We start from the raw sequence: 18585 nt of genomic DNA, 5'->3' as shown, positions 1-18585 counted from the left end.
CTGCATTGCATCAGTTACAATGGCTACACAATCTTATCTTTAGCTGCTACCAGTAGGGGTAGTGAGAAGCACAGAGAAAGAGGAAAAGAGCAAAGAAACCCAAAACTGAGAAATGAATCAGAAAATAACCTGCAGAACAAATGAGAGAGTGAAGAATGGAAGAATTAGGTCACATCTGCCAATCAAAATCTCCTACAAAATGGTTCCTGAGCCTAGCCACAGTATGTGACTCCAAAGCATTTTGTTAATAGCTCTATCTATGTTGCATTCACAATTATAGCAGATATTGTCTGCTGCAACAACTAAAGACTGAAGTATACATACAACGTTTTAAAAAGTGAAATTCAAAATATCTTTGCGCCACTTTGAAAATGTTTTACTCCTCTGTACTTCCAAAATTTACTCCAACTGGCATTTGACGTTTTTAAAAAAAATCTCATATTTTGAAATTTTTTAAGCTACTTAGGTCTACTTAGTTTCCCACTTTAAACTTTTGCATTCCTATGAAAGAACATAAGAAGACTTAAAAAATCACCCACAAACATATGGTTTGCAGACTTGGAATTGCAGCTTGTACCGAAATAATCCAGTCCACTACAGAAGGTAGTACAAAGTAGAACTAAAAATACAAAATATGATTACAAGATGAAAGATATATCATTAAATGAGGCAAGTTGGCAAAAAGATCTTGTTGTAATAGCTGACAAAATATTGAAAGTGCAGTCACAGGAGGGAACTTTTGAGGCAAGTTTACATGCTGAGAGTGTAAGGTAACTTTTGAAAGCACGAAACTCGTGCAAGGTGATTTCTGACTTTGTTTCAACAGACAGTCAATTCCAAGCAGCATCTCAGCAAATTTCCATATGGGCTGGATGCATGTGAAGTCCTGCCAGTGGTATGGGGCCTTGCAAAATTTACCCTGATGTAATTAGACAAAGATAATACCAGTCCAAGAATGATACTAACATACATTTCTCATCCTTATTATGAGAAGATATAAGCTTAGAAATTATACTCTGTGATAATACTGGGTGACCATTTAATGCATTAAAATTAAATTTATTTCTATGCTGTTTTAACAGAGGCATTTTCCCCATTTAATGGATAAATGCCTGTGTGAAAATTGCACACATTAAAATTTACGATGAACACATTGAGGCTGATTTTGCTTTGGGCGATGAATGAATGACAGCAACCATTCATTAGACTTGCACTTGCCCATAGGCATTCAATGGTTTTTGCATGGTCAGTTACTTTCAGCCAGCTATCAAAGCAATGTAATGTCCTCTACAGGGCCTCTGGGAACAGGGCAAGCACCAATATACCTCCTTAAACAATCATGTTGAAGAACTGTTAATCAGACACATGGGTCAGAATTTTCCGGTTGGCGTGCAGAGGCGGGTCCGACACGCCGATGCATAAAGTGATGTGTGATGACATTGGGCGTGCATCCCGACTTCATCACGGGCCATTGCAATATTTTGTTCGGCTGTACGCCCGCCGAAATGTTAAGGGCCTATTAAGGCCATTGAGAAATTATTTAAAGTAGTTAAGAATGCTGCACGTCCAACCTTAAGGTTGGTGGGCAGGCGAAGAGCCCAAGCAGCTTTCACGTTTTTCAGGAAACCTCATCCACAAGCGGGATGAGGTGTCCCGAAGGTTTTATAAAATAAATAAATAAATAAAATTTCTCACATTTACAAACTCGTCTCAACTCATGTGACACATGTGTGAATAAATTTTTAAACCTATTCTTCAATTATTTTCATATCCATTCAATCTCCCTGAGGCAGCTCTGGGCATGTGTGAAAGAGCACTGAACCCAACTCTTCCTCCTCCCCCCGCCCTCACAGGTAGCGCTGAGCGTTAACGAAGCATGTATTACACTGGGCGGGCCTTAATTGGCCTGCCCACATAAAATGGCGGGCCGTGATCTGCTCCGCGTCCACTCCCGCCCTGGCTGTCCGCCATAGGAAAAATCCAGGCCATGGGGCTGAATTTTCATCACAGAGGCAGGAAACAGGAGCTGGGCCTGCTTTTGGGTCAGAAACCTGCATCCGGTGCGAAAGTTTAGATTTTCACAGAGAGAGTCAATAATTGATATGGAGATGGTTTTTCTGATAGCCAGTTGAGGCAGGAATGGAGGTGGGTCAGATGAAGTGTGGGACTCATTTATAGACACCCCATGGCAGCCATCACTGAGACTGCTAATGTCGAGGGAGATCTGTGGTTAGTGACAAGGTCCACTCCACTCTGGCGGGTCATGTTATGCAGATCACCACAATGACCAAGGCCCTTGCAGAAGAATATTGGAGGCCACCACCCGATTGGTCCTGGCACTGGAATCTCATCTTCAGAAGCCTGGTGGCCTGCTCGATTGTTGCTCTACTGATCAGCTGGCATTGGTTATATTGGCTTTGTGCCTCTGACTGGGGCTTCTGTAGAGGGGAGAATAGATATCCCTTGTCCCCTTCTGATCAATCTATGCACTTTGGGGGTTGGAGTCTGAGGCAGCCTGGACTGATGGAAGATGGAGGACGGGCAGCTGCCTGGAAAGCAACACATGGAGGAAGCTCTTGTTGTGGTCGCAGATCAGTTGCACGTTGAGGGAGTGGAAGCTCTTCTTGTTGATTGATCTCACTGGCTGGTCACCGGGTACCTTGATGGCCATGAGGGTGCAACCAATGATTCCCTACACTTGGAGGAATCCAGCAATGGACGGGAAACCCAATGTCCTCTGTCCTTGTCTTGTCATGTCTGTTCTTAAATGAATGTGCTCTTCAGCTCTGGAAAGAGGGCATCAATGAGCAGCAGCCATTTTTGAGATGCCACCAAGGTCCGCAGCTGATCAATGGAAGAGCCGGAAGTGAAGAAGTTCAAGGCCACAGTGACTTTGACGGCCATTGGCAGGGCATGATGGCCAGTGCTGTGAAGTATGAGGTCTTCGGTGACAAGCACACAAGTGTCTGAGACCATCTGCCTGGAGAGTCACAGTTTCTCTGTGGCACTGGTTCTCGGTTATCTCCAGGTAGCTCCCTCTTTGTCAGTCAATCCCGTATTTCCGGTATGGCTTCCATGCCTTCCTGACCTTCTTTCCTTACACATGCCCTCCTGATGCCCACGGTTCAGCCCTTCTTGCGAAGGGTGTTGCCCTCCAGCACGGAACCCAAAGTCTGACAGTTGTACTCCCATTGCCAGCTGCAGTCATCTTTCTCGGAAGGTGGCCGCCCAATTGTTCTTGGAAGCTTTGCCCACCACCCCCCCAACGTTGTGTCAGTGGTTTGTCAACCATGTTCAAAGCCGGGGCACTGAGTGGCCACTCCCTGCCACCTGTGCAGTATAAAGGATACTTTTTATCAAGCACTCAGTAATTCTATGTCCCGCTAACCCTTTCTCGGGACTGGGGCAGTGCCCTGGGGCAGCTATAACTGGCTCCCCACTGCCTCCCTTCAGCTGGCCGGTTTCTGAAGATGTGGGTAGCCTGTCTGACACTTCAAAAATTAGAAGTTCCAACACTTACAAGCTCTTAATGAGCTTTTCAACAATTTTACTTGGCTTGAATAACAGGTAGAGCCGGTTCCCTATCCTGCCCCCCCCAACCCCCTGCTCTGTTTATTATTGCTGGCGCTGGGATTGGTGCCCTGAAATCAGCACTCCTGCCGGCACCAGTATTTTTGCAGCCCCCCTTCCTCCATTCCCTTTGTTGGGGGGCCAAAGATTCAGCTCGCAGAATCTGATTTGTGAAGTATAAGTTAGAATAGTGAATTCAATGTCAAATCATGTGGCTAAAGTCAAGCAGAAGGACAGAAGGTTTTATTAAGAAAGAGAGATAAAAGAGACTGAAAAGCAAAAGTAAAAAGTAGTTTAAAAATCTCCAATAATAACCAACATCAGGACGAATGAGACTGCACACTTGTAATAGTTAATGTTCAGTACCAGCAAAATTGCTTGACTGTAGTTAAGACTTAACATGCTGTTAAAAGGGTTTTTAGACAGAAATGGACTAGCCCCAACCATTTTTGGTGAGTTCAGTTTGGTTAATTTTTTTAAGTCTCTATCTGTGAGGTAAGTTCAGCAACTACACATCGCTCAATATATTTGAATGAGGCACCAGATAACAAGTCATCGGCCAGAATTTTATTGTCGGCGTGTGGTGGGGGCGGTGGGGGGGGGGGGGGGGGGGGGGAATGCCGATGCGTCAAATGATGTGTGGTGACATTGACCGAGTGTCCCGGCATCACCGCGTGCTACCGCGATATTTAGGTGGGTGGGTGTGCGTGCAATGATCTCCGATGCACGCCCGCCATTAATGAGCCACTTAAGGCTCTTGAGGCAGCAATTGTCAGGGATTTTCAGGACTTCGCACGGGTGCAACGGGCAGGACACATTTGCATAAACCTCATGAACCTCATCCACGGGCCGGATAAGAGGGGTGAGTGTGTCGTGTCTATCTGTCAGACATTTAATCCTTAAAGTTACTGCTACTTGCCTGTTTGAGCAGGAATACTTCAAAACTCTTCGTAGCTGCTTGGACAGGAGTAACAGGCTTCAGGTCAGGACTCAGAGTCAACATCATTTCTGGGGCCTTGCTAGTTTCAGGAAGCCTTCCCTTAGCCTGGGAATGGGAGTTGTGCTCTCCATTGGAGGCACCTCCTCTGAAGAGGAAGGGAGGGCCAGAAGTGGGAGGAGGCCAGGAGTCCACATTCAGTCTCCGGGGGAGCCACCTGTGGGAGGAGAGGCACAGGCACAAGGGGTGCAGGGCCAATAGGAAGTCACTGGCGGAAGAGGCCGCAGAAGACTCCACTATCCTGCTGCCAGGGTATACAGGTGGTGAAACAGCTACCTCAGTATGTCCGAGGTGCAGTGCCGAAGGAGGCTTCGTCTCTCAAGGGGAACAGTCACCTCCATCTGTCAGATCTTAGGCCCTGAGATCTGCACCAACTGTCTGGGTGGACACCCCATGCCAGCGGTGCTGAAGGTCACGGCTGCCCTAAACTTCTATGCCTCTGGCTCCTTCCAGGGGTCAGTGGGTGATCTTTGCAGAGTCTCCCAATCAGTGTTAACTTGGTGTTAAGCAGGTTACAGATGCTCTATTCAGGCGTGTATTGACTTTCATCCACTACTGCTGGGATGAGGCCAGGCAGAGAGAGCGAGCCAGAGACTTCACAGTGATTTCTGGCTTCTCCCACCTCTAGGGTGCCATCGACTGCACACACGTGGCCATCAAGGCGCCAGCAGGTGAGCCCGGTGCCTTCATCAACAGGAAGGGCGTCCACTCCATGAACGTGCAGATAGTGTGTGATCACAGGATGCTGATTCTACAAGTCTGTGCAAGGTACCCAGGCAGCTCCCACAACGCCTACATCCTCAGACACTCCCAGGTGCCGGGGCTCTTTAGTGCTCCAGCTCGGCTGGATGGATGGCTGCTGGGTGACAAGGGCAATCCCCTCAGAAGGTGGCTCATGACGCCTCTCCACTATCCAAGAACAGAGGCTGAGCAGCAGTACAATAGGAGGCTCGCCTCCACAAGGGCTGTGGTGGAGAGAACCATTGGTCTTCTCAAGATGTGCTTCCAATGCCTGGACCGTTCAGGGGGCGCATTCCAATACCCCCAGGTCGTGTGCCACTGATTTTAGTTGCATGCTGCGCTCTCCACAATCTGGTGCTGGAAAGGGGAGATGCAGTGGAGGAAGAAGATGTAGATGCAGTTGCTCCTGCTGCTCACGATGAGTCCAGCAGTAAGTCTGAGGATGAGCACGCACAGGGAAATGCTGAGGGGGTAGATGCTGACCTGGGCATACTGCAGGGAGGCAGGGACACCCGGGAGGCTTTAATCAAAGAACCTTCAGCTAGCATAGCACATATGGACCTTCAATACACCCCAGGGCTGCAGGCTCCATACTCAATACCTGAGTGCAAAATCTGCCTGGGTAGGAAAATTAACTAAGGGCCTTGTCAATAAAGCTCAATGTCAGACAACTCACTCATAACATTATGGGTTCCCATCCACCTGCAGGAGTAAGGAATCACCCTGAGCCGTGCTTACATATCAAAATTTAATGATTTTACAAAATGAAGCCCAAAAAAAAAATTACAAAGGTGTTAAGCATCACACCAAGTGGTCATGAACCAATAACAGGGCAACATAAAACCACCAGTGAGAAACCTGTATGCCTAATGTGCCTTAAGTCTACGCTTGTGGGTGCTACGTCTAAGTGCTCCCCCCTCGCTGGCACGGCAAGTGAGACAGCCTGATCACTGTGCTGTCCTGTTGGCCTCAATGAACTTGGCGGGCATCCTCTGACTTGTGGAGCCTTTGATGGCCCCACCTGGGAGGAAATGGTCAGTTCCACAGCTGGCATCTCCCCAGTTGTTGCAGCCTCATCAGATGCCGCGGTCACTGGGAGAGGGGCGGAAGAGCTGCTGCCCTCATCCAGAGCGCCCTGAGAGGAGTCCACAGAGACGACAGGCAGCTCCTGTGCCAACGTGAAGTTGCTTCAGACCTCCCTGCTCACTGTTGATAGACGGGCATCGAGCTGGGATACTTGGTGCCTAAACCATCTCCCACACTGGCACTGACCTGTCGAGGTCAATGCCGATATGAGTGCTTGCAGGTCTGCGCCCATCCCCAGGAAGCCCTGATTGTTCTCCTGGAGGAGCCTGACCATGAGATTTGCCACTCTCTCCATGGAGGAAGCATGACGCTCATCCATGAGTCTCATTGCATCGATGATGCTCCACGTGGACTTCTCCAGCACGGGCACCAAGCCATGAACAGCCTCTCGCCAGATCCTCCTGCATACCCTGCTGCACTTCCAGCGTTTGCTGACTCACGGATGACTCCAGAGGCACTTGATCTGCCATCGACTGAGCATGTGCCTGGTCCCCAGCAGTCCTCTGACTGCCGGCGCCATGGGCACTCTCTGTCTCTGCCAGCTCCTCCAGCGATTGTGAAGTGCTCTCACTACTGTGCCCCGGGACATTAGCCAATGATCTAATTCCCACCGAAGTGCTAGTATTTGCGCTGGTGCCTGCCTGGCAGAGATGGTCTGATGCTGGTGAGTCAATTGTTCAGTGGCCTCAGGTGTGAGAGGTGGCCCCTCTGCCTCCTCCTCCCAGCCCTGCTCTGGAGATGCTGAAAGGAAGAACATGGACATTTGATTAGTTAAAGTGGAGACAATGTCAAAGTGCATGCCTGTTCTCTGGATCAGCATACATAATCAATGGCCAACCCATGTTGCATACCTCAATCACTGAGCATTCAGCATGGTATGTGGGACGCATGTGGTGACCTCAGTGCTCGGCAATCTTACCTCCCCATGGCACCCCAGCCTCACCACCACCAGTAGGCCTGGGCGCATGGTGCATCTCCAGATCCATCGCCTCCTGCTCATACCTGGTGACGATGGCCAACTGGGCCTGGCCACTGCCAGTCCACATCCGCTCGGTTGCATTGTGTGCAGTCTTCTCCTGAAAAGGAGAGAGGAGCATTGATTAGTCCACCTTGTACCTGGATTCCCATCGCATCTCTGCCAACCCAGCCAGAGTGTGACATTACAGGGCTCCATGCTTCATTAGCCCGCAGCTGCCGCACACTCACACCAAGAAGCCGGGGCTGACACCCCCTTCACCACATGCTGCCTCCAGCAAGTTTGGCACCACATGGTGAAGGGGGTGCAAAACAAGGAGGCACAAGCATGTGGAATGCCAAGGGCAGCAGATGGATTGGTGCCCCACCACCTGGAAGCTCCCCTCCCAACATGTCAGCACCCTGACTTTCACATGTTTCTCAGCTCTAGCACTGTGCCTCGGTGCAGATCCTTGAGGCTGCCCCCAAAACTCTATTCGGAGTCTCAGTGTCACACATGCTGCAGGTGCAGGACCCATCTCAGCACTATCCTCTCAGGGTGAACTAGGCTTGGGCACTATCTGCTGGCCCACCCCAGTGAGGGGAACATGCCTTGAAGAATTCAATGCTGTAACTGCACTCAGAGTTGCGGGGGAGGTGGCGGGGGGGAGGGGCCTTGAAGGGTTCTCAGAATTCTCACATTTTTCATATCATCAACAAGGATATGACTTTTGGACTTTTACCTGGAACCAGACAACGAGAGGAGACAGAATACGCATTATTCCATTTAAAACAATCAACCCAGAGAAAGACACGAAACTAAAGCCCATCAAAATCTTGCATAAATAATCGCTACTAGCTACTAAGGCAGGAAGACAACAATCAATGCAATTATGTGAACCCATCAATACTCCACACATGCAATAGCTTTCAGTTCAAGACTAGTTACGGGGGGGCAGGAAAACAATGATAAACATCATGCGAGCCCATTAAAAACAAGACAACAATCACCTGGGGAAGCCCACCAAAATCAAACAAAGAACTAACCTTGATTTGAATTGAGATAAGAAATTTGAAAAAAAACAGTATAACTGGGCCAGCAGAGCTGAGTGTGGGTGGGTTTTTGGGCAGTGAGCAGCAGAGCGGTTAGAGCAGAGTTTGAGCAGGAAGCTAAGCCAAGCGGAGGAAGGAGATCTGGAGGTTTGCAGGCCCACAGGCAACATGACGGCGCGGGGCATGGGATGGCAGGCTCAACCGATGACAACAAGGCCTCAAATGCAGCCCTCCACGAAGATCTATCACCCACAACCCCGCCCTCCACCCAACTGAAGAACCTTCGCAGATTCCACAGACCAGGACCACGTGGGGACTGCAGGCCCCAGAGGACACAAAGAGTGTACCCCAAAACTGCAACTGGCTTATCTGGCTGGATTTCAAACTGTCAAGGAACCCTGGTTAGTGAGCATGATCTCTGACCTCTCCTTATTCAATTTAGTTAGGTTTTGGGGGTGGGACAAGGGTAAGGGGATTAGTAGCGTGATTTTCCCTCGTTATGCCGTGTGTTCCCCATTCTTTACTAAATGTACTTTGTAGGTCTGTATAATCTCAGTGTAATCCTAATGTTATAAATTCATTTGTGACTTCAATAAACTCAGTTCTTTTCTTGCACCAAAACCAGTTGTCTGCTGCACTTTGTCACAACCCCCAAATAAGTCCAAGGTCTAGAACCCAGGGAGTGGGAGTGGTTCGAACCACTCAGAAGTCAGAGGTGAAGCTGACACATACACCACCACCCGCTACATAATGGCCACCGCGGCAGGACCTTGGCAAAAGGGATGCAATGCAATGAATACTGATTTGGAAGAGAGAACTGTAATGGAAGAGAAGATTTCAAATTATGTGTTCAGTAAGGTGAATATGGAAAAAAAATGGGTCATTAATCTGTTAAAGGTTGGGCGCCTGGTAGATGCTGCAGCTAAATGGACAGAAAGGAAGGATCATAAAAAATCCATAGAAAAGGCCGTCTGGCTGATGTGTTTCAAGAAACAGATCCAGTTTTTGCTCAGGCTTGTTGAAACACAGGCAGCTGAGATTTGGGAGTCAGCCCTGGAAGTCCAAACAAAGGCCCTAGCAGGGGAGAAGTTACTGAGAGCATTGCAGGCTCTGAATCAGGAAAGAGTGCAGTTAGTTGGGGAGCATAAGACCCAGCAGGAATATTTACAGTGTCAGATCACCGAGGCCAAGAACAATGAGCTGGGGTTGAGGGAAAAGAATGCCCGCCTAGCAAGACAAGTAAGAGAGCAGGAGGAGAAAGTAAAAGGCTTACAGGCAGCCTATAAGATAGTGAGCGCACAGAGGTTTGAGGATGCAGATCATGGCACTTGTCAGAAGCAGATAGAGAGTCTGAACCTTGCTCTAAGGACAGCAAAAGGCATGCTGTGCTTCAAAAGACCTAGTGCAGCCCAGGTCAACTTCACAGGGAACCTGGGGAGGACGGTTCAGACACCACAGGTAGTGCCAAGGCACTACCCGGTTGAGGAGCAGGAGGGCCCATGACCACCAACCGTAGCACCAAGCTTTAGCAAAATCTGGCGTCGGGGGGGTGGGGATTGGAATTAGGGGCAGAAGCTGAGGAGGAAGAGGAAAACCCCCAGCAAGGGAGGCTGGGACTGGGGCGGATGTGCCCAGCCCAGCAGCAAAGGTTCGGCCTGCTCACTGATAACGGGGATGAGGGACCCCTCCAAAACCAGTTCGTAGTTCCCCACGACACCCAACATCTTAGGGCCATGGTAAGCCATTTAACTAAACTTGCGGCAAATGGGGATCCCTCGGTCCACTTCAAGGAAGTGGAATAAGCAGCAAGCATCAACGAGTGCAATGATGCTGAACAGGCCAAAATACTGCTATTCTCCCCGGAGAGTGAGCTCTTCCAGTCCCTCTCTGACCAATGTAAGATGGGACAGTGTGATTACGGGGAGCTCAAGGAGGAAGTTCTTGAGGCCATGGGGATGAATGAGGGAAGTCCTTTCTCCCAGGTGGAAAAAACAGTGCAGCTCGTAGGAGAATCCCCGCAGGATTTTGCAGACAGGTTGTGGCCGGTGTATAGGAGCGCATGCAGTGGGACGCCTAACCGGGCTAACCTTGACCAGGATCAGTGGGCCCACTGGCTCTGTTGCCTGGTGGAAAATAGCTTACCACAGGTCAGGGCCGCGGCAGGAATGTGGTTTGACCCAAAGAATCCCCTGACTTACCGAACTCACAGTGATCAGACAATTGACCATAGCTTACCGTAACCCACCTAAAGGGAAAGTGCATGAAATGAAACCTGGCCAGGGTAGGAAGGAGTGGCATCAGGAAGGGAATAACCCTTCCAGCACAAAGCTCAACTGTAATAGGTGTGGGAAGAATGGACACTGGAGGGAGGAGTGTAAGAATCCTTGGAAAGATAACAAGGGAAAGAATTCCTCAACCCCAGCCCAAAAGGCAGAGAAAGGAATCCCTCCCGCCACAGTCGAGTCATTTTTGGACGCCATGAGAACCCTATTGACTGGCCCAGGGAAGGCAGCAGCCATCACCGGCATGCTGACCCCATCAGCCCCATCAGCCCCACAACCCTGACTAGAGTCAGCAGCAGTGGGAGAGGAAGGGGAGGTTTTCATCCATAAGGTGAAAGCCCATTCCTCCGCAGAACCCCAGAGTGGGGGCAACTGGCAGGCTGACGTGCTAGCTAAGGAGGGTGCCCGCACAGGCATTTTCTGAGACCCATATGGGTCCCGTCCTATAGCAGCAGTCATAGGTAGGAATGGGAACTGATGTAAGTTGTTTAAATCCGAGAGAAGGGGCAGTCGGGGCAAGGTCTGAGGATAAAAATCCTCTGTCTGCAGCAGAAGCAAACTCACAGACTGCACAAGCAGGTGCAGTGGCTTGTTTTAAGGGAAGGGCCATCCCACCCACCATTTGGGACACTCCCCCACTCATCTGGGACTCAGACGAGGTGGGACCTGAGGGCAGAGAGTCACCTGCCCCTGACGCAGGTTTAGAAGAGGTACAGCCTGAGGATAGAAATCCCCAGCCAGCAGCAGTGGAGATTCCACAGACCGCACAAGAGGGGCCAGTGGCTGGGGTTGAAGATCCACCAGCCAGAAAACCCCCACCAGCCAGAGTCACTAGAAGGGCCCCATGTACGCCACGGCCAAAGAAACCGTGGCCACCAACTCCTCAGTTTAAAAGGGCAGCCCCTCAAGCCAGGGATCGATCTGAGGACAGAGGTCCCCAGCCAGCAGCCACAGGCTGTGAGGGACCAAAGGTACAGGATAGGGCGGCCACACTGAAGGGAGTAGTGTGCTGTAGCCCGAACAGGGATTAACTTGGCTACCTGGGGACGGGTGGTGGATGTACATAGCTTCTGTTATTTAATTTTGAGATTGTTAAGTTTGGGTGTTTTAGTTAAATTTTAAATAAGGTGGTTGGTAGTTTAATTATTATTGTTTAAGAGTGTTTGTATTGAGTCGAGGTCGCAAGACTTGACTATACCCAAGCCAGCGAATCTGTTCAGGACCTGGCTATATGCTCTTATGTCTCCCTACAGAAAGGATTTCGATAGGATAGGGGGCATATTCATACTCGCCCTGATAGGAATGGCCACTGGGAGGTGAGGTGACGTGGAGGACTCCCACATTTTTGGGTGATCAGGGGAGAGAGCACCGGTTGTGACTGCGAGGGGCAGTGAAGGTAACGTGGAGGAGATCACTACCTATTCCCATGTGGGAAGATGGCCAGGGTGGCTGGGATCTAACTCCACCCGATACTCCAGTCAGACCGGGTTCACCTACAGGGAGGCCTCCCTCCCCTGCCCCAGCATACAGGTTGTGGCTACATGGGTCGGGGTCACTGAGGGGAAACGTGTGTGCCTGACCTGCAGAGGACAGATTCCCCTGGGGAAGTGGTGGTGGCTCAGGAAGCTGAGCAGAGACATGGGGGACGGTACAGCTGACTGGGAGCGACTGGGGAACGACACCCATCGGACCAATACCAAGAACCATGGGGGGGTAAGCGTGTGCTGGGACAAGTGGCGGAAATCGGAACAGGGAATTTATGTCCGCATGTGGGGATCGCGGAAGACCTGCTCCACGGATGTATCCATTATCTTTTCTGCAGCATGGCTGGACAAGGGGAAGGGGGTGTAATGTGATTCCCACCTACACACTTGCATAACCCCATCCTCTCCAGCCTCAGCTAAGGCCACTGAACTCGTGGCACATGCCCAAAAGCCTCTGCCCATGGCCCCGACAGTAAGGACACATATGGAGAAGTGCCCTGCCACCATCAAAGGACCAGGGAATGGGCTGGTACTAATGCTGACCGAAAAGGTGCTATACAAGGGGTACACTATGTGGTAGCTTCTGTGATTCTAAGCTACCTGAGTAGTGCCCCAAGGAGACAAAACAGCTATACCAGGCCCTGTTAAGAGAAATATTCAGGAAATTTTACGAGTTCGATTTTGCCAATGTAGACAAAACAGAACTGTACATTACCTACACTGAGTACCTTAGCAATGCGGGGAGACAAAGAAGGGGAACTTGGAATGATGTTTTCACAGCATATAATACAGGATCCTCTGTGATAAACAGTCTGGATGACATAGAATTGCAAACACAAATAAACAGTTTAAAAACACATTACGAAAAATCTTAACAGAGGAGAACACAGTGATAGACTCAGAGCTACACGAGGACCAGGCCATGATCGTCCATTTAAAGGAGATTATTGCTGAGTTGGAAAGGCATGCCAAAACAGTGAATGCACTCATTCGAGAGGATAGAAATGCATCAGACCAGGCTGCACAGAATGAGGCGTGCGTGTTGTACTGGGCATGGTTGTTGGGCGAGGGCCGCAGCAACCTGGAGGACTTAAAGCAAGGTTTATTCCCCCCCTGGATCAGCAACAAGCACCTCGCAGCCCTCCACCCATTTGAGAATTCACTAAGCCTGTGTCAGTTCCGCCTAGCCTCTGAAGCCTACCCTGTCCCAGTAGATTGTGGACGCTCCAACCACACCATCATGGGCATAGTAGTGAGGATGCCAGTCATGAGTGGGACAGCCCGACCTGCACCGGTTTATAGGATGGAAAACATTGGGGTCATTCAAAGGGGGTGCACACATCCGTTTCGCAGTGGTCCCACCTTATGTCATAAAGTGGGAGCACATGATGACAGTTACAGACCTCTCTGGGTGCCGGAGCCAGGGTGCACACATAGTACTGTGTCCCCAGCACTTGAACGCCTATTCCAGACCACAGTGCGGGTTTAAAACTGCTGGTGCGTGGCCTATAAACTGTACCATGGAGGTAATGGCACAAGGCCATGTTCCCCCACAGGTAGCATATATAGGGGGTGGGACATATTGTGTCGCCACAAGTGTGCCCCACTACCAGCTTGGACAGCATACACGGCGTCCGATAAGTGATGACAGTTTTTGTTTTAAACCTGAGGCAGAAGGTCAAGTGGCCCAGGAACAGATTGTCCCCATTCCTGAACCCTCCACTGTTCACTTCACTGTTTGGGAAAACATTACCAACCTGCAGAGCTCTGTCACATATTTAGGTAACAAAATTCCCCCTTTACCAGAACATCTTGCTAAACTACTAAAAGCTGTAGACTTATCACAAAAGTATTTCTATACCTTGGAACCGAAAACACACGAGATAGAGGGAGAGATTCAAGGTATCACAGTCCCACCCTGGTGGGACATTTTCGAAAACATAGAGGTCCCTTCATGGGTCAGAATGACTTCCCACATCCTGATGGTTGGCCAGCTGGGAATAGTGTTGTACCTGTTGTGCTCTCAGTGCAAGGAAAAGGCAAAATCCTAGAGTTCCAAAATGAAAGGACCTGGAAGAAGCGTTATGCTAAGGTGGAGAGAAATACTTCTGTTTGAACCTTATATATTTTTTTTTGTGTTCCTGAATAAAGATTGTTGGTTTTTTTTTGTGTTCGGTTATTTTTAAGAAAGGCTTTTATGTGTTGTTTTCTTTTAATAAAGATATATGTGCACCAAGTGGGGTGTTGGACACCCTAAATGTTTGGATGTATGTAACTAACTGTATTTTGCCTATGCATGCTTACGTACACCACATTTTAAAGAATGGGGAATGTATGTGTCATGAGATCTTAGATAGGTAATTACAGGGGAAGATTGACTATGGAGGGTTGAGAATTTTGTTTTTTTTTCCAGTATGATCCTTGAAGCAAGGTTTAAGTATCACAGGAGGGGCTGAAGGGTTCTCAAAATTCCCACATTTTTCATATCATCAACAAGATATGACTTTTGGACTTTTACCTGAAACCAGACAATGAGAGGAGACAGAATATGCATTCTTCCCTTTAAAACAATCAACCCAGAGAAAGACACGAAACTAAAGCCCATCAAAATCTTGCGTAAATAATTGCTACTAATTATTAAGGCAGGGAGACAACAATCAATGCAATTATGTGAACCCATCAATTCGCCACACGTACAATGGCTTTCAGTTCAAGACTAGTTACGGGGGCAGGAAAACAATGACAAACATCATGCGAGCCCATGAAAAACAACGAGACAACAATCACCTGGGGAATCCCACCAAAATCAAACAAACAACTAACCTTGATTTGGATTGAGATAAAGAATTTGAAAAAAAAAGCATAACTGGGCCAGAAGATCTGAAGTGAGCAGGTTTTGGGCAGTGAGCAGTTGGGAGTGGTTAAAGCCGAGTTTAAGCAGGAAGCTGAGCCAAGCAGCGGAAGGAGATCTGGAGGTTTGCAGGCCCAGAGGAAACATCACGGTGAGGGGCATGGAGTGGCAGGCTCAACCAAAGACAACAAGGCTGCAACCGCAGCCCTCCTTAAAGATCGACCACCCACAACCCCGCCCTCCACCCAACTAAAGAATCTTCGCAGATTCCACAACCAGGACCACGTGGGGACGGCAGGCCCCAGAGGACACAAAGAGTGTACCCCAAAACTGCAACCGGCTAACCTGGCTGGATTTCGAACTGTCAAGGAACCCTGGTTAGTGAGCATGATCCCTGACCTCTCCTAGTTCAATTCAGTTAGATTTTGGGGGTGGGACAAGGGTAAGGGGATTAGTAGCGTGAATTTCCCTCGTTATGCCGTGTGTTCCCCATTCTTAACTAAGTGTACTTTGTAGGTCTGTATAATCTCCGTGTAATCCTAATGTTATAAATTCATTTGTGACTTCAATAAACCCAGTTTTTTTCTTGCACCAAAACCAGTTATCTGCTGCACTTTATCACAACCCCCAAGTAAGTCCAAGGTCTAGTACCCAGGGAGTGGAAGCGATTCGAACTGTTCAGAAGTCAGAAGTGAAGCTGACACACACCACCACCCTCTACAGTGTTGGGGGCGAAAGCCTACCTGCTGTGTTAAGTGGCCTCTGCCAACATGGTACTCACCCTTCCCAAGCGCAAGAGGTCATTGAATCAGTTGCAGCATTGGACCCACATGTGTCGCACCACATCATAGGAGCTGACTATCTCTGCCACCTCCTCCCAGGAATGTTTGGTCTGGTGTGGGGCCTCTGCCACCTGTCCCTCAAAACGAGGACTTCCCACCATGCTGCCACCTCCCCCAGGAGGGCAGCTAAGCACTCTTTGGAAACCCGAGGGGCACACTGCCCTGCTGCCTTACCCTCCGGCCTAGTCTGCTCTCCAGCAGCGCTCTGGGGAGCCCTTCTGCTGGCCGTGATGAACAGCCTTTGCAAGGCTGCCAGCGCTTCATTTAAACTGGCTGCCAGGTCGCCATTGGGCCCGGCAGTCATTGCACTCTTGCTGCTGCCCGCCCACTCCTGCTATCCTCAGGAGCCGCGCTGAACACTGGGCGGGCCTTAATTGGCCCACCCATGTAAAATGGCGGCGCAGAGCCGATCGCGGGCAGCAATTGGCTCCGTACCTGTCCGCGCCCGCTCCCAAATGGCCCACCCAATGGGGAGAAAATTCTCCCCACTGTTTTCCTTTGAACCATGGCTGAAACAATAAAAAGTCACACTATGCAATAAATGGTGATCTATGAAATGAATTGGGACAACTCATGATATAGCAAATATGAGACAGTATGTTTTAGGGAGAGACACAGATTATCAATGGTCAAATAATTCCCTGAAACAAGATTTGAAATGAAAGAACAAAGTGGATGAGTTAAATGGCCTTTTCTCATTTGTGTTCTTTTGCTGAAAAACTCCTAATTACACTACAAATCTTTACTTTGTTTAATCTCTGTGGAGACTAATTATTCCTTATATTACAAAATGTATTCCCCTGCTTGGTGAAACTCTGGCCTGTTGGGTCCCATCAGCTGCTGTAGAAAATGAACATTTCCAGTGACAATAGTGTTCAATATTTTGATAAATTAGCAAAAGCCTTTTCCATGATTGCTCAGCATTTAACAGTTTCATTGTGCGGGTAAGTCAAATTTTCAACTCTCTTAAGCTGAATGGTGTAGTTCTATCTTAATCCAGCCCTCAATTGTATCAAGCAGATGCATAGCATTGTTTGCAGCTTGGGTTATTCTAAGCCACTCCTGTAATCATCTCCTTACACTTCTGGATCTACCAGCTCCAAATTTCCTGGGGCTGGAGCAAGTGTAAGACTCATAAGACCCTGGGAAGGGGACATAATAGGGCCAAAACCCAATTCTGCTAGGATTCCACCATGTTAAGAGCAAATCTTTAAATTCCAGTGGAGAGATCCCTGGATGGGTTCTGCCACTTGCCCTATTCCCACACTACTCAATGTCAAGGAGCATGTTGGGGGGAGGGGTTGTATTTTTTCCATGGGAAATTTCCCCATTTGTGCCCTTAAAAGCTCTCAGCAGAACTCACTGCAACTTTTATCATTCTGAGACCATCTAAAGGCCCAAAATTATTACCCAAGTAAGGTAATCGATCCCAGAGGAAATCAATTAACATCTCTAATTGGAGTGGCTCCAATTGGGAGTTAAAAACTGTAAATTAAAATAGTTTCTCTTAATTAGCCCATTTAGGCCTCAGGGGAAACTCAGGTGTAGTGACAAGATGGGTGCGTGGTGCTGTTGAACCGTTGCAGGGGCTGGTGCCCTGTCTCCCATGCAATCCATTGGAAATGGGACCTTGGGCAAGGGTCGGTGGACTTACACCAGCAAGTATGGGATTCCAGGAATTTCTAGGCCTCCTCCTTAATGGATGTACAAAACAATGCAATTCTGGCCCTCCACGCCTAAGGCACACTAGGCAAGAAGCACAAGCAGGCCTTGAACTTGGCAGGCCTAAAAGGCTCCATTGGAAATTTCAGAACAGTATAATAGGGATACACATTTGAGGTTTGTTGTTTAAAGTTCATTGTCAGGGAAACACAGTACAAATGACTTACGATTCTCTGTATCATCATTGTTTGAAAAGTGGCAACATGCCCTGTGCTGCAGCATTGCCAGCTGCCCATCCTAATTAGTGGTTAGAAAGTAATAATAAATGAACTGTGTTTTCTTATAATGCACAGACAGTAATTTGCATCTGATCAGCCATTAGCTATAGTTTCCCACTAATCAATGTTGGTGCCATTTAATCAGTCCTGTGGGTGAATGGAGTTAGAAAGGATATCTGCCAACATGGAAATGCATTAATGCAAAGCCTTCAGAGTCATAACTTCATTAGCATTTTTGGCAAAGAAGCTGCCAGAACTATTCCTCACCGGATACAGCAGAGTTCATAAAATACTCTGTGGTGTTTTTTTGTTTGCTTCCTCAATTCCAAAAATAAGATATATTTATAAAATTGTCCTGATTTATAAATGAAGTAATAACAGCAGTTAAAGTAGAACTACTTATTGTTTGGCTTTCTTTTCACTGGAGTGCTACAGTCTAAGTTTCTCTGCTTTTTCTGTAACCCCATGCCCTTCGTTGTCTTGCCGAAAGCCTCCGCATCCAAGACGTTGGGTTCATTGCTTCATTCAAGATTGTTAAATAACTTTTCCTGCCACCAGACTGCCCACCTCCGATTCTGTCCTCTAATGACTCTTCCCCACATTACTGGGAGAAACTGCAAGCTCTGCATGAAACCTCCCTGCTCGCCATACAGATTGGGAAATCAGCAGAGTAGAAATTAAACCCATGCCCACATGCTTGTGTTTAAATCCCCCCATAGTATTGTCCCTTCCTATCTTTGTAACCTTCTTCATCACTATAGCCTTCCCTGAATTTTACATTCCAT

The sequence above is a fragment of the Carcharodon carcharias genome, chromosome 2 (assembly GCF_017639515.1).
Source record: "Carcharodon carcharias isolate sCarCar2 chromosome 2, sCarCar2.pri, whole genome shotgun sequence".
NCBI lineage: Eukaryota > Metazoa > Chordata > Chondrichthyes > Lamniformes > Lamnidae > Carcharodon > Carcharodon carcharias.
Note: the sequence above shows the minus strand (reverse complement) of the source record.